The sequence below is a fragment of the Manacus candei genome, unplaced genomic scaffold (genome assembly GCF_025592945.1).
Source record: "Manacus candei isolate 608988 ecotype Guabito, Panama unplaced genomic scaffold, ASM2559294v1 h1tg000043l, whole genome shotgun sequence".
In the NCBI taxonomy this organism is placed as follows: domain Eukaryota; kingdom Metazoa; phylum Chordata; class Aves; order Passeriformes; family Pipridae; genus Manacus; species Manacus candei.
Window position 1 is genome coordinate 20512113 of NW_026138091.1, and position 16450 is coordinate 20528562.

Genomic DNA, 16450 nt, shown 5'->3' on the forward strand with positions numbered 1-16450 from the left:
GTCATCAGCATAAAGCGGCTCCCAGACAAGATGGTTTAAAGTCTTTATGTGGGTCTTCAGTCGCCTGAGGTTGAAAAGGCTTCCATCAGTACGGTATCGAATATAGATACGGTCCTGATCATCGAGGTCAGCCGTGACCCTTTGGAGCATCATGCTGAAAAAGAGTGTGAATAGGGTTGGAGCAAGAACACAGCCTTGTTTCACACCATTCTTTATTAGAAAGGGCTCAGAAAGTGTGTTGCCATATCTGACTTGGCCGTGCTGATCCTCATGGAGTGAGATGATCATTTTGAGGAATTTAGGGGGACAACCTAAACATTCCAAAGTCTGCCACAGACCTTTCCTGCTCACAGTATCGAAAGCCTTGGTGAGGTCGACAAAGGTTACATAGCGACCTTTGTTCTGTTCCCTACACTTCTCTTGCAGTTGTCTGAGAACAAACACCATGTCTGTGGTGCTCCTGTTGGCTCTGAAACCGCACTGACTTTCAGGAAGAATTCCTTCTGCAATAGCGCGTATTAGTCTGTTCAAAAGTATTCTTGCCAGGATTTTACCAGCAATGGAGAGCAGAGTGATACCACGGTAATTTGAGCAATCAGATTTAATTCCTTTCTTCTTATACAAAGTGATGATGACTGCATCACGAAGGTCTGATGGTAGTTCACCGAGCTCCCAACAGCGCACCACAAACTCGTGAAATGTGGTATGGAGTGCAAGGCCCCCATGTTTCCAGACTTCGGGTGGAATTCCATCAACCCCAGCTGCCTTGCCGATTTTCACCTGCTGTATGGCCTTGAGGGTTTCTCCTAAAGTGGGGGCAGTATCCAATTCATACTTTACTGGTTGTTGTGTGATGGACTGAATTGCTGAGTCTTGGACTACACGGTTGGTACTGAAAAGAGTCTGAAAGTGTTCAGACCATCAATTCAGAATGGAGGTTTTATCTGTTAGAAGCGTTTGACCATCAGCGCTGAGTAGAGGGCTTTGTACCTGGTATGTAGGCCCGTATGGTGTTTTCAGGGCCTCATAGAAACCTTTGTGATCACCTGTATCTGTGCATAATTGAGTTTTTTCAGCTAGATCAACCCACCACGTGTTCTGGATGTCACGGAGTTTCTGCTGGAGCTTGCTGCATGCGAGACGAAAGGCTGTTTTTCTTGCGTGACAGGATGGCAGTGCAAGGTGTGCTTGGTGGGCGGTTCTCTTCTTCCTCAACAAATCCTGGATTTCTCGATTGTTTTCATCAAACCAGTCCTTGTTCTTCTTGAGGGAGAACCCTAAGGATTCTTCAGAGGATTGCAGGATGCTGTTTTTAATATGGTGCCAAATTGTTTCAGGAGAGGAATCTGCAGAAACTGTGGGAAGGTTTTCGAGCCTAGTTTGAAGGTTTGCCTGGAAACTGTCTCTTACTGTGGCTGATTGGAGATTGTTAACTTGGAGTCTTCTCCTTGGGATGCTGCCCCGTTTTGGTTTGAATTTGAGCTTGAAGTTGAGTTAACAGCGCACAAGCCGATGGTCTGTTTGGCATTCTGCATTGGGCGTCACGCGGGTATGGTGGACTTTGCGGACATCTCTCTGTCGCACCAAGACATAATCAACGAGGTGCCAATGCTTAGAATGGGGGTGCATCCAGGTTGTCTTCAGACTATCTTTCTGCTGAAAGATAGTATTAGTGATGGTGAGCTGTTGCTCTGCCCAGAATTCTAGCAGAAGTCGACCATTATCGTTGCAGTTTCCAACACCATGCTTGCCTAATACTCCTTCCCAGGCTTCAAAATTCTTACCTACTCTGGCATTGAAATCACCAAGGATAATGATCTTATATGTTCTTGTACTTAGCTAGGAAGTGTGTTATCCTCCTGAATAGCTGACAGCTAAGAGAGTCCCTTGCCTGGCTGAACTGATGCTTTAGGAATACTTTTCTCAGAGCTGACCTCAGAAGTGGGTCTCCCAAATGGTATCGTTACCTGCCCACAGACAGGAATAAGAGCAGGCAATCATCTTGGGCTGCTGACAGGGCATTTACAATATATTTGTCTGAACAGCCAAGTCATCCATAAATGACTTCTGAGTTCCTCAAAATGTGTCATATGTAGGGGAACAGGGGCAGAGAGGTGACTTGCCTGGTGCTTTCATGTATTCCCACTCCCTGCTTGTGCAACTTTGGTTTGCACTGGTAACCTGAAAAGGGCTTTTCCCCCTCTGATTCTTGGGTGCAGACAGGACCCTTGACCTGATCCCTTCACCATCATGTCTCCAGCATGGAAAGTGAGTGTAGATGTCCCAGCTGTGATGCCCAACCTGCTTGTTGGAGACCTTTTACACCTTCTAACACTGTGACCTCTCCAAAAGCATTCGGTGTGCTTCTCCTGCTCACTCAGCCCGCGTGCTCTGAGCATGCTTTTGTTCACTCATCCTTCAGTGTGTATCAGGATCAGCCTTGCAGTGAGCTGCCTGGCATGCATGCCAGGGCATGAACATGCCCTTTAAGAAATGCATGAAATATCCCCATGTGCTTGACAGTGCCAAACACTTCAGTATCTGTTTCTGTTTTCCCTTCACATGATCCTTCCAAATAAATAGCTTGCTTAACACAAAAAAGGATGAAATTAACTTGAAGTCTGACTTGGAGTCAAAGTTTGTGTACTCATCTGTGTCTGACACCAGTGGGGCACATCAGTGCTGCTCAACTGATTCCTAAAAACTACAGCTGGGAGAGTGGTGTCACCAGTGTGGGCTTCTGGCTGCTGTTCCCAGATCTATAATTTTTCCTCCCTCTTCCATATCCAAGTAGCTGCTCCTGGCCCATTTCCAGGATCACACTGGATTGGTCTCAGCTCCTTGGTGAAGTAATAGATAAGGAATGTTACAAGCACTTAAGTTTCTCTTCCTGGCACGAAGGCTCTCCTGCCCACTTGCTCACCAATTACCCAGCACAGCCATACCTGCCTTTTTTTAAGCTCCAACTGTCACACCACATAGACTCTCTCACATTTTACAATATACTGCAGACTGAGTCAGCTGAGGGATCCTGGCCAGTAGCAGAGTACTGCTCATGCTTTCGCTATGGCTGCCATTACCACAACACGTAGGAACCTCATAGACAGGCTCAGGATCTCGTGGGAAACCACAGATCTCTCCTAGATACATCCAGCATTCCTCCAACATATTTATAAGCTTCCCCTTTATGCAAAAAAAGAAGTAGGATGATGTGGTAATGCTGAGTCGATAGACACGTGAGGCAAGAAAGTCAAGTTCAGCCTGCAACACAGCAGTGTGGTGGTTTTCACTTAGCGTCTTCATTGGCATTGCTGTAGTTGTGTATTTACATCATATGACAGCAGGATTTGGAATGTGCTTGCCTCCAGACAGAGGTTCTCATTTGCTAATTGCCTGGTTTCCATGTTTTGGGCCTGAAACGTGTGCAAAGAGTTTTTGGAAAGAGAGATTGCCTGCTACAGGTTGGTCGATGTTCTTGTTACATTGTCTGGAATAGAGCTACTTTGGATGTCATTTTGAAATTCAAAACTGGGGGCAGAGAGGTAGATAAAAATTTGTGTCTTTCTCCCTGCTCTATTCCTCCCTCTTTCCTGACATCTGTTACACCCTGGATTTCCAGCTTTTTTTGGTTTTGAGTGTCCCTGCTGTTCTGCTTTTCTTTACTTTGGTTCTTTTTCATTTTAGAAATATTTTTTCCCAAACATTTTCTTCCTTCTACATCATCTAATGAAACTAATTGTGGGATGATCTATGCAAGGACTTCCAAATTTCTGCTACTGTCTAGCATTATCCCTATGTCTGGATAATGCTAGGCAAAAGGCGGGGGGAGGGGGGTGGGGAGAAAGGAGGTAGGGAAAGAGTGAACTAAACCAATGTGAGTCTTGTAACTAAGAGACTGAGTCTGGATTTGCAAACTAATGACTAATTTCCCTAAGTACTTGCCTACTCCTAATTACTTCAAGATGAGATTCTTGGATCGCTTGGGGCAGGCGTATATTCTTTAAGTGCCTTGCATGTGTACATCATAAGAGAATAATTCTGAATTATGTGCAGATAGTGAGATGTTCTTACCCAGATTAAATTTGGCTTTTGTGTTCTGGTCTTGAGGAAGCCAAAGTAACTTGAAGATCATAGTCAACCTGAGAATACTCCAAATTTTCCTAACAAAATCATCACGTGCTTTATCTTGCTTGCCCTTGTGGAAAAGCTTCAAGTCGCTGGGGTCCTTGGCCCTTCTTAGTTTTGAAAGTATATGTAATAAACACAAGCTAAATGCTGTGTATATCTCATCAGGGCCCTGTAAAAATATTGAAAAATGAATGATGGGAGTGCTTTAAAGAAACTCGTCATCAGTCCTGTTGGCAAATTTTTGCTGAGCCTACTCCCTCCTTCTTTAATATTACTGTGTCTGTATTGTAGGAAACAGTCCCTCCTAAGTGCTCTCAGACCCTGAGCGAACACATTTCTCCACCCAAGACTTGTTGTGACACATCTGGTTTATATTGAGACTGCTGGATTTCTGCTAAGCCCTCCAGCAGAGAGGAGTCTTTGAGACATTTTTTCTGCATTCCAGCTCTGAGCTATTTGCTAGGGGAAGAGAAAGCAATGCTTTGTCTTTCACTGGTAGAAAAAAAAAAAAAGAGAGAGAGAGAAAAAATACCTTTTGGAATATAACTTGCCTTTTGTAGTAACCCACATGGAGGTGAAGGCCATGGCTCAGCCTTCAGGATGGAATAACCGTGTTGCTGTGGTCAGCACGGTATCTTAGTATTTCTCCTACGTCTTTCAAGGTAGTTTGCTTGCTAGTTAACGCTTGCTGATCTGTTTTCTGGCTTTGATTTTATTCTGGGTTTTTTTGTTTTGCTGCAAGGCATGCCTTTGGCTATGGAGAACTGTCTTAGACTATAGATTTCCTATAGTATCACTGGAATATACAGTTCGTATGTAACTCCTGAGGAGAGACCTAATGCATCTTTGTCACATGCAAGGGCATTCTTACTTTGCAAAATAATTTTCTGGAGTTGATGGAAGTCGATGTGGTCACTGGAACCACTGTTGGCTCTCCTAATGAAAAATTGATGTTCTAAGTGGTGAGACAAATTCTATCTAGGCTTTTCCTTTCATTTAAGGTTTTTTCTTTTCTTCAGAGTCTTATAAATCACTTAAGTGCTATTGGAGAGTTAAGATATTTATCTGTTTGTTTGAGAAACCAAAAAAAAAAAGGACCCATTAAAGCAGTTCCAGTGAGAATTGATATTATTGTTGCATTTTTTGTTCTTAATTATTTTGTTGCAGGTTGAAAACACTAAAATACTTCCTGTTGAAATTCATTGCTAAGTTAATGTTCTCTTTAATATTTAGGAGTGCAATTCTTGGTAATGTCTGACTTAACTAAGACTGATTATCCTTCTTGTCAAGCACACTTTTTTCAGCATTTTTGTCCTGCCTTTAAAAGATATGTCAGCAAAAACCTAGTAATAACATTTCCATTAAGCTTGCTGGAGGGGAGTAGAATGAGAAAGTAAAATTTTCATTCAATTTCATAGGGGTTTTTTCCAAGATTCTGATTCTGTGCAGAGTAATAAAATCACTGGCTTTTAATTAAGTTTAAACAATAGTTTGCCTAAATTTTAACTACATAATTTTAAAGTAGCTATATGGAATTAACTTCCCTTTTAATTACAAATGAAGTCAGAATGCTTCCTCTAACATGACGAACACTGACATAATTTTCTTTCATAAACACCTACAGCTGATGCAAATGGACCGTTTCTTGATTTCTGTTGTGTGCACTTCAGTTATGTTTAATTCATTGTATTCTTAGAATCCTGCTGTCTCTCAGCCCCTTCTGACTCATTTGCATAGTATTTTGAAAAGTGTTTCAAGCAGCAGCCTCTGCAGGGCATGCTGATGTTCTGGCTAGGTAAAGCTTGCATAGGTAGGGGTCTAAGCACCAAAATAAAGTGGTCACCTTAGAACTTCTTAATTGTAGCTCTCTTGTAATTCCTCAGTGTCTTTTCTTAATTGATATTAAATAGATACCTATTCTCCTTATTTGTCCATCAAGTGCTTTGTTCTTCACTGTTTGCCTGAACTGGTCCTGCATAAGGTCCAGATGAAACATCTCACACCACCTTTGCCTTGCATGTACTTACACTGCAATCACTTTTTCACACAGAGATACATAAGAGCAAGCTTGTGAATGCAAAAAAAAAAGATAATCCTTTGCATTATTTTTGTCAGATATTCTGTTCCTTCTGTCTGATAGTGTGCTTCAGCAGGGTCTGGTAGACAAGCCCAGCTCACTGGTCAGGCTGGTATGCAAAGAGAAGATACCAGACACCTTGAAAAGCAGGGAGAAAAGCTGCAGCGGAAACCCCTGCTCCTTCAAGGTCCAAGCAAGCACCCCAAAGCACTGGTCGTGAATGAATGAGCTTGTTAAACCTCTGCCACCACTAAAGCCACCATTCATGCAAGGTTTATAGCTCCTTTTTGAGAACATTGTAAAGCTAATCTAAGTAAACTTTGCAAAGTTGAGTCTGAATGTCCTTGCTGAAAGTGGTATGTATCTGCAGTGCTCTTTCTTTCAGAGAGAATGCTTTGTATTTTGCACTTTGTCAAAGAAATTTCCATTAAAAAAAAAAGTGGAAGGAATAAGGGGAGATCTTTAATCTACAGGTGATTTGTTTGTAGATATGAAAATAGCATAAGGGACTTAAGTCCTAGATCCAGAAGGAAGCACAAGCAGGAGAGTAAATTATTTCTTCTGAATGAGAGTAAGAACCTAATCACTCTGTGCTCCTCGAGATGACTGAAGATATCTTTTATTTTAATGAGAACCATATAGGCTTTTGTGTGTGCTCAAATGCACAGAATAAATTGAAATTCGCTTTCTGTGTGCTGTCACACATTGAGCCTGGATTGTGGTTGTGCTTCTGGCCTGGTGAGATCAGGTTGAGGGGTTTTTTTGTTCAAACATAAGGGTAATTCATTCTTCATCATCAATTGAACTCGAGCATTTTCAAGCCAGCTGCCAATTGCGTGGGCTACTGGCTTTGTGGTGTATTCTTTTGTCCTCATAGTAAGAAACCATGCATGCTAGTCTGGCAACATTAACCTTTCTGGATGTAAAAATGAATCACTTGTTTGTCCAGACTAAAGTTTTCAGTGAAGTCTTCAATTTTTGTTCTTGCTTTCCTTTTTTTTCTGTTATCTGAGAGTAATGTCCTTCCTTTATGTGTATGAACTTTGTATAGCCTAGTAAAAGCAAGGAAATACATTTATAGGTCTTGGTACCAGAGACTAAAATTTTTCTTTTGCTTTTACCAAGGAAAGGTCACCCTATAATCCAATATACAGTGATATGCTCATAGCAACTTTCAGAGGACCCCCTTATTCCATATAAAAGGGAATGCATCCACACCCAAGCCAAAAAAAAAAAAAATTACTATTAAAAGAAAACACACTTGTGCGTTTCAGTTTTGCTCAGTGACATCCTCCTTTGAGCTTTTTTTCCATCTCTTATAAATTATGACAGTGAGGAGGAGACAGTGCAATAAATCATCATCCTAAGTGGGTAGGTGTAGGGTCTCCTCTTTTTAAGGGCTTTAAAATGTCAAAAGTGAGTATTTTGATACATGGCTTAATTTGTCGAGTATTGGCACTTCAAACTATCACTAAGGGTCAATCAGACTTATAATCAGTGTTCCATACTTTGAAGATAAAACAATTCATAGTGTTGTGAAATGGTTTAGAGGTCTTGTTGTCTTCTGTCTTCTTTTCTGCATGTTTATGTGTGCTCCTCCCATTCAAAACCACTTCTTTTTCAGCTTCAGGTGACATTAGAGAAAATGGCTTGTGCCTTGTTTTACTGAACTGCTGGATTGGAATGAAATATTTGGAAACAATATGGTTTCTTTCATTTGCAAAATGTGTTGAGAGAATTGCAGAGAAAGAGCTGGTGTACCCACTGTTATTTGGTTAGCTTTTATTTTTTACAAAGTGGGCCAAAGCAGTTATTTAAGTTTGGATAAATTTGGATCCATTGGTCTGAGGCATGTTCCTGAAATCTTAAAACAAGAAAGAGGGGTTGTAGAATGGAGGGGTTTGGCTTCTTCCCTCCATTCCTTTGAGGAATGCTGAAGTGACCCACTTCTGAATGATGTTGTTAGTTTCAGACCTCAGTAATTCACATTGTGCTTGAGAAATGTGAAACAATTGAGTATCGGCCTGGAGTTGGGTCTCACAGAAGGGGCCTACAGATTGCTGATATTTGTGGAGCTGAAGGTGTTGGTAAAGGCTTCATCTGGAACAGTTTTTTCTCACTGCCTTATATATTTAAAAATGGGAGAACTGGTCAGAATTATTTTCACCTTGCAGTTAAAGGGAGGAGATGGTCTAATATTCTGGCACTGTGGTTTACCTCTTACTTTTATACCACTGAATATACCCAAAGAAAGATAGCGTGAAACAGGAAAGGTATTCCTAGAGCAGTTTCTCAACTTTCCTACTAAAACATTTTGAAATATACATCTGAGCTTTTGAATCTGTTTTATTATGCTCTGTTTGTAGCTACCAAATTTAGAAAAATTCTTAGTCTTTCAAATGATAGGAGAGCAAAACATGTATGTCCCAAGAATCTGAAGTCAGTGTTGCAGCAGTAACAGCCCAGCCAAAATATTGAGCTTTTTAAACGACTTTCAAAGATTATTGTTGGTTTAGGATTTTATTCTTTCTTCATGGCATTCCATTGTTGACTTTGAGGTGGGTTTTTTCCCCTGAAAATTGGACCCCCTTGTGCTTCTCAAGTATTTTTTTGGGGTTTTCACCTCTGATATGCTGCCTTGGTCACCAGATGAGAATGGAATGGATGCTCTTGTTAGTCAAGCATGAAAAGTTAACATCTGTTGGGCTTTAAAGCAGATTTCCAAGTAAACGGTAAAAAATGTGTAATCCTAGTAAGATAAACTTGACATAATCGCTACTTTCAATAAAGCAATTTTCTAATTTATCAGATGATAATTTAGTGGAAAATGTGAAAAAAAAAGTGGCTAAGGGAAATATAATGGCTGCATTAATGAAACAGGTGAGCACAGCCAGCTTTGTTATTCCAATATGGACAAGCCTTGTGAGTGAGTCCAGAGTGTAACACCACGATCTGTGTGTGATACTGGAGACTGGAGTCAAACATGGAGAGAGTTTTCTTTCTTTCACATGGCCATCATTTGGAAGTAAGAGTAATCCAATCACCTCCAGGAATCTAGATGAAGGGGTGGATGAGGAAACCACTGAGAGGTAAAAGTGCAGAGATTATGGAGAATTCGTGATCCATATCGTGAGAAGAAGAACACTTGTGGCTGGTCTGTAGGCAGTGCTGTGCTTGTGTACCCAGTGCATGGGCTTCCCTTCACAACTGGCAGTAGAGAGAAGTGAGCGTATAGGCTTCTCTGGGATCTAGTAATACAATCCCCCCCAAAACTGTAAACTTCCTTTCCTCCTTATCCTCCTAAACCTATGGGCTCTTTACTCAATTTGGAATATGGTAAAAGAAGATGTTATTCAAGTGGAGTGGCAGTAATTGGGTAAGAAGGGAAGGAAAGGTATTCCTGAGGGTTTTCACACAAGAATGCTGCTAGCTTTTGACGTTTGCCCAAGTCAATTATATATATTTCTCCGTACTGGAGAACCTACTTTAGAGGGAGAGGTTGGTATTTCCAGATTCTAGATGTACTTTGAGATCTGCCACAGTAAAGTACTGAAAACTAACGAGTATTAAAAATAGGCCTTGTTTTTCATCTTCTTTCTCCCTACCTGGAAGGGAGGGGCAGCTCTTCCTGACTACACAACGCCCTTTGAACAAGACAGATTTCACTCTAGTGTTTACGTAGTGTTTCCCATACACAAATGTGGACTACTCCCTGTGAAATAACACAGAGCCACGAGATGCTCTGATGAAGACTCTCAGTGGGATTGTAAACATCCCGCTTCTGATTTCTCCTTTCTTCACAGTTTCCTTTTAAAGTGTTTCCTTCTTGGGAACTTTATGGTAAGTGTCTGAATGCATCTGCTGTAGCTGTCATTTCATCTCCTTCCTATAGCAACATCTGGGAAATTTGTTAAATTTACTTCAATGTGAAATTGCTTTCAATTTGTCAGACATCAGTTTTAAGTGTTTGACTCCCAAGTGAAGAACATATCATTAGCTGATTATTATTTCAAGAGTTAAAGTTTGTGTAACTAATATTCTAAACCTCAACCAAATCCAGGTATTTTGGTGATTATGCTTTAATAGCTCCTCTGATTAATTTATGATGAAAAGAGACAATTAGATAGTACATAACAGTGTTGATTTTTACAGCAACATTTTTTTTCTCAGTCAAAAAACACTGTTGTAGCAAAACTCAGGAAAAAGAAACTAAGCAAATCTATTTACTTTGCTTTGTATTTCCTACTGACAGGTTCTTAGTGCTTTGGAATGGGTTAAAAGGAAAGGTAACAGCAGGATGTGACCTGTAGTTTCAGAGCATTTTGGGTGCAGGCAATGCAAACACCCACATAAAGTCATCCCAGGAAACTATTTTTCTTAATATTTTATAGTATGCAGTTTAGTCTTCTGCTTCCTCTATTATTTCACTATTTTTCCCTAGTATGCACATCACCATGGTACATGAGTATCTACTGCATAATCTTTTTTCCACCTGTCCTAACTGTATGCATGCATAGAGTGGAAATTAATTTGTTATGAAATCCAAACTGTAAATAAGAACTAATGTGTTAGCTTACCTAAGCATTTGAAAATATATACGATATAAAGTAGTATTGTCACCCTTACTGTGGAGCAGCAAGTAATATTACAACAGCCAAAGAACCAGTCTTGTACATTACTCTTCACCAGACAGTTGTAGTCTCTGCTTCCACCCTGTAATACTTTCCACAAGGCTTGGCCATTGCTAATTAGCAGCTGAGGGAGGGAAGGACTGGGAGATAATAAGATATCACTTTTCCCTCCCTGTTTTTCCTCCCATACCTATCTCCCTCACCCATGCAAGGGGATGCAGAGCAATGTGCTGGAGTGAAGAAACCACATCTAGAAGGATCTGTGACTGCCAGCAAGGCAGGAGGCAGATGGAATTATACTCTGTTAGGTGGTCATGCATCTGAGGATGTCAGTGAAAAAGTAGAGGACTAAAATGCCCTTTTTTCACTGTATTGTTATATTTCTTTAATGTGTGTGATTGGCTGAAATCCCTCGTGAACAGCTCTAAACCCCATCCACAGACCCCTGAAATAGCACTGATTCCTGTCCAAGAGGTTTAATAATGCTACATGGCATCATGACACTTGCTTTCTTGATAATTATATTGACAATGGGACTTCCATAGTCTTCACCCTGTCAGGAGGTGCTGTTCCCAGGTTTTGGCCTTCTCTAACATCTCAGCCAATTTATTGGGTTTTCCCTCCGCAAAACCTCTCAGCTCTACTTCCCAAACCAGAGCAGTAATTAGCCTCTCTCCCTAGGCGGTGGACTAAAGCCACTTAAACCTTTACCACCCTATCAAAGCAGTAAGGAATTTAGATTATCAATTTGCATAAAACAGTGCTATATTTATTAAAATATATATGTGAGTGTATATAATTAAGTGAGCCAGAGCAATACATGAGAAATTAATAGGAATGTGGCCCATACTAATGGTGTCAGTGATTGCTGAATCTGTGCAGTGAAACAGGAGTACTTTGAACATGCCTGGAATTTGGAAAGTACATATCCACTCAGGAACATTAGTTGCCTCATTGTGTTTAGATGACTTATATAATTCAGAGTTAATGATTGAATTCACGTTGAAAAACAGTCTGCTCATCTGCTGCTACTCCAATTCTCAGGGAGACTAAGTACAAAATAGCCATTTTGAGGAGGGATACTGAATCGAAGGCAATTTTCTTACCTTTTAGCTCCTTCGTGGTAAGTAGTGCTTATCCCTCAAGCAGGTGCACCAGAAAGTACCACCAGTAAATGCTGATGAGTTCTTCAAGGAGGGAAGTGATGAATGGAAGATATGGTTATAACTACATAACCATTTAAAAATCTCTTTCTTCCAATTATGTTGTGTGGAACAAGGATTTTAAGCATCCACTGAAGATACAATTTTCTGAGCTGTGGGGATTTATTGATTTATTACGTTTTTCTCCTCTCCATGGCTTCAGTGGGGAGGATTAACTTTCACTTACACTCAGATGTCATTTTTCACTGGCACTATCACCCCCATTCTCCATCCAAATGTGCTGCTGAAATGTGGCAGGTGGTTTTTCCAGTAATTGCATGCTACTTCATTCCATTTTGAATGGAAGTATAGAGTACAGTGGCCTTCCTCTCTCATCACCAGCATACTTCACAGCCGTGTGGTATTGACTGAGAAAATGCAGAAGAGTGGGCTCCCCTTTAGATTGCAAAGATGTGTTATCTTGCTGTATGTTCCCTAAGGAGGCAGTAACTTAATTCCTGCGCAAACAGCTTCTGACTCCAGCACTTTTTGCATGACCAAAAAAAATCTATTTTTTAAATGTCCACTTATTGGGGTTTTTTATGATAAAAGAAACTGTACATGGTTTTGAGTATTTAAAATTCACTATTCGGTATTCTATTACAGTATACATATGCTTGATCTCATTCTGAGGCCAGCAACCCTGCTCTCATAGAAGGCAGCTTTTCTTTGGCCCCAGCTGTGCTAAACACTATTGTAATTAGCACGATGGTTAACTTAATCAGAGCACTTGGCTCGAAAGAGAGGTGTTACAGAGTGCACCATAATTAGCATTTTTATTTCTTTGATCCTGAGTGTGTCTTTATTGACAGAAATATCAAGAGCTTGTTTGTTTTTTCTTTTAACACATCAGGAAGCAGAAATATATGTGGCTATGAGACTATGAAATTAGTAATGATTTTTTTATTTTTTTTTTTTTATAAAACTGTCCCAAAGGAAGTAGAAGGGATAAAGATCTCCATGTATGGAAAAAATGGTATCAAGCCTCAGCCTTTACTGCTGCAGCATGTGGGCAGGTATATGGCCGGGAAACAGCTCCTGGGACTGCTGCAGCCTTGTGAAGTTGCATGGACAGTGTTAATGGCATCTTAAACTTTTCTAGTGTGCTGATGTGGATGACATGGCTTCTATTTGAGTCTGTAGAAAAGGTGCTGTTTCCTTAAAGTGAGGAAGGGGAATGCTGCAAGTATGATCTGTTTGGCAAAAAAAACCTAAAGATTTGGATGATACTGTAGCAGCTAAAGCTTTAGATGAATGCCAGCTCGGTCACTGAAACATAGGCGTCCCATCCTACATGCCTGATATAAGCAGGTGGTGAAAGCATGCAGCAGACCATATGACTGCTGTTCATGAAAAAGCATAACATTTATGCTGTCAGACAAAATGCTGAAGTCTTCTAAACTTGCATCTGGCATCACCGCCTTGATTGCAGGGGAGGAGAGTCAAGACGCCCGGGAGGCTCTTCTCATTACACACCGCTGAGTGGAGCGGTCGATCGCAATGCCAACAAACCCAGCATATTAAAAACTGGGGACTTTTCAGTAGATGAAGCCACTGTCAGCCTTCCTTGGATAGCCTTTGTTAGGTTTGATAAACATGCCCATGTTGCAGTGGGATGCCTGTAATGCTTTGTATCTCCAGTGCATACACAATGAGTTGGGTGTAATTTGTCTCAGTTGGTTTTGAGCATTTGTTTAACAATCTGGAGCAAGTGCTATATGTGCTTGTTTTTATTGACTTTGAGATGATGTTAGCTCAGGTATTGGTAGACACAATATAGCACAACAATTTGTATATTCAACTTCCATATGGCCTCTATATTTTTGACTACTGGTTTTAAAAAAAAGATATAGCAATAACTATAGTGGAAAACTGGGAAAAAAAATGGTTGAGGATCCTCTTGCAAGAGCTCTTTGCAGGTTTTCACTCTTCCTTTATGTATGTCTGTCTTTTTACAGTCTTTTCAAAGAGGAATACCTGTGTTCTTACAGTTCATTTGAATCTGCTTTGCCAGCAGAAAAATCATATGCTAATAGAGGCTGCAGAGAATGCAGCTGTCATTAAGGGACTTGATATGTTATCCTTGACTTCACTAGATTACTTTTATCTACTCAGGATGGATAAGTAATTTTTAAAACGTTTATATAACTAGATTTTAGGTCAATAGCAGGTTAAATGGTTTATTTAAGTAATCTTTCCTGGTGGAAAGTATGTGGAAAGACCCTCTCACTGTTTTTACAAGATTATTTTCATATCAGCATTAAAGCAGCAAGCAGTCTCTTTGACAGTAAACTCGGAAGATACCCATTATTTGAGAGACGTGATAAAAACAGTATAATCTTTTCCAATACCCATACAAAGCCAGTAATTGTCTGTTTCTGCCATTCCAGTTATTTATGTAATTATACTTAATGCCAGACAGATTTAGAAGAAATAGAAATTGTTGCTGCTGGTTCTGATTAATATTTTTCCATCCTGAGATCATAAAAACAGGAATAAATACCTCTTATGGTGGTAGAGAGAATAAAGGACTCTGGATTTGCAAACGATTGATCAGAGGAGCTGAACCAGAATGGGGGAAGTGCCTTTTTTGAGTCTCTCTCCTATACACATAATGGCATCATTCCTAAAGCTCACAGATTGCTAGGAAATGCTGTCATCACATAATATCACTCCTGGGATGTTAATACCTTTATTAAACTAAAGTCTGTAGTAATTTTACAGTGGATTTCAAAGATACAGAATTTAACTATCTTGAACCTGGACATATCCAGGCTGTCTTGCTTTGCCCCAGTCCTGGTGAAACTATTTACCTTGAGGCCAAAAAGTGTTTAAATAGTAAGATACCTCCCATACTGTCCTGCTTAGCATAACTGGGTTGGCTCAGGACAAGGAGCTCTAGGTAAGCCCCTGCCCTCCATCTAATCCTACATGCTGGAACAATCCAAGGTGGTTTGTAAATGCCCTGGAAAGCATGCCAGTGCTTTCAGACTCCAGGATTAGGGGAGCTGCTTGAAAACTTACAGATACGTCTTATATGCAAATTTACTGCATTCAATTGCGCACAGTCTCAGTATTTGAGTTGCTTCTTCACAGTGTCTGAAGAGAAGGAAACTGGCCACGTATCACTTCTACAGCAGAATGCTCAAGTTAGAAGTTCAGATTGGGTTCAGCAAAGCTGGTGTATCCATTTAAATCAGAAAAAGGAAAAAATAGATTTTTTTAGGTCCACTCAAGAAATTAATATGTAATCATAGGTCTTATAACATAGTGTTCATCTAGTTTGGTCAGCTATAGTATTATATATTTATACAAATTGACCACTTAGCCTGAAAGTTCTGCCTGAGCTAGATAATACCAATTTAAAAAAACATCCATTCTCTTTTTTTTTTCTTTTAAAGACTTTAGGTGATGGCAAATTTACTGCATGCAAGTTTGAAAGGCTTCAGTGACTTAATTACATTCATTTCTAACACTTCCCCCTCATTTTTAGCCTGATTTTTTCCTCAGAGTTCTGTTTTTTGACTCTCTGTCCTGTTACACCCTTTATTAAACATCTCTCACTAATGTAAGTATTTATGGACTGTGATCAAGCCATTATGAACTTTCTCTTTGTGAAAATAAATAGACTGAATTACTTCTGGTTCTTGCTTTAGGACATCGTTTCCTGACTCTGAATCCTTCTTTCAGCTCCACCCTGAATCCTTTCCAATTTGTCATCATGTTTTGTGCAGTGTGGATGCCAGACAGGGCCATGTATGCTTGTAATAGTTTCAATCACAGGCATCTCAGCAGTGTAAGGGAAACTGAATTTTTTTACCTCTCCAGGAGTGAGGGTAGAATGAGTTCACCCCAAAGATCTGGGCTGTTAACCCAGCTGTGGAAGAGGGAAAGGAGAGAGAGCATGACCAAGACTGGAAGGAGCTGGTTCCTCATTTCCTCCCACTGACACTTCTGCCAAAAGTAACAAGAGGACGTTCGGGTATGACATAGGCAAAGCAGGCAGCAGGTCCATGACTATCACTTAGCATTGTTTTGCTTACTACCCCGTTAACCTGGATAACCTCAACTTCATCTGTTCCTGGTAATGCTCCTCTGAAATGCTATAATGATGTTTTCTGCTTTGTGACTTCCCCTGGTTCATGTATTGAAAGATCTTATTCATTTTCTTAGCCACTGCATCCCTGCCAGAGTTTTAGTTGTGGCTTACTGTGGCCCTGAAGTCTTTCTTCAAGTCACTGCTTTCTAGATTAGTTCACCACCTTACAAGTTTAACCTGAATTTGAAGAAGCATGACCTTGCATTCTGTGACTACGATAAGTAACATCATTCAAAGAGCTACATGGAGCATATTTTTCAGCTCATTTTGAACTGACCAGCCCTTAGTCTGGCTGCTATACCATTAGTTATAT

At 40.3% G+C, this 16450-nt stretch overlaps 1 protein-coding gene across 10 annotated transcripts in view; it reads left to right on the forward strand.

The window, feature by feature from the left end:
* Window positions 1-16450, forward strand: part of PLXNB2 (plexin B2) — a 262497-nt gene that overhangs the window by 112415 nt on the left and 133632 nt on the right. The window contains exon 1 of one of the 10 annotated variants that reach the window (XM_051795628.1): window positions 9843-10045. The exons of the other annotated variants lie outside the window; for them this stretch is intronic. The gene's annotated coding sequence lies outside the window, so the exon portion shown is untranslated. Of the gene's footprint in view, window positions 1-9842; window positions 10046-16450 lie in introns of those variants that run through there. 10 annotated transcript variants of the gene reach the window in all.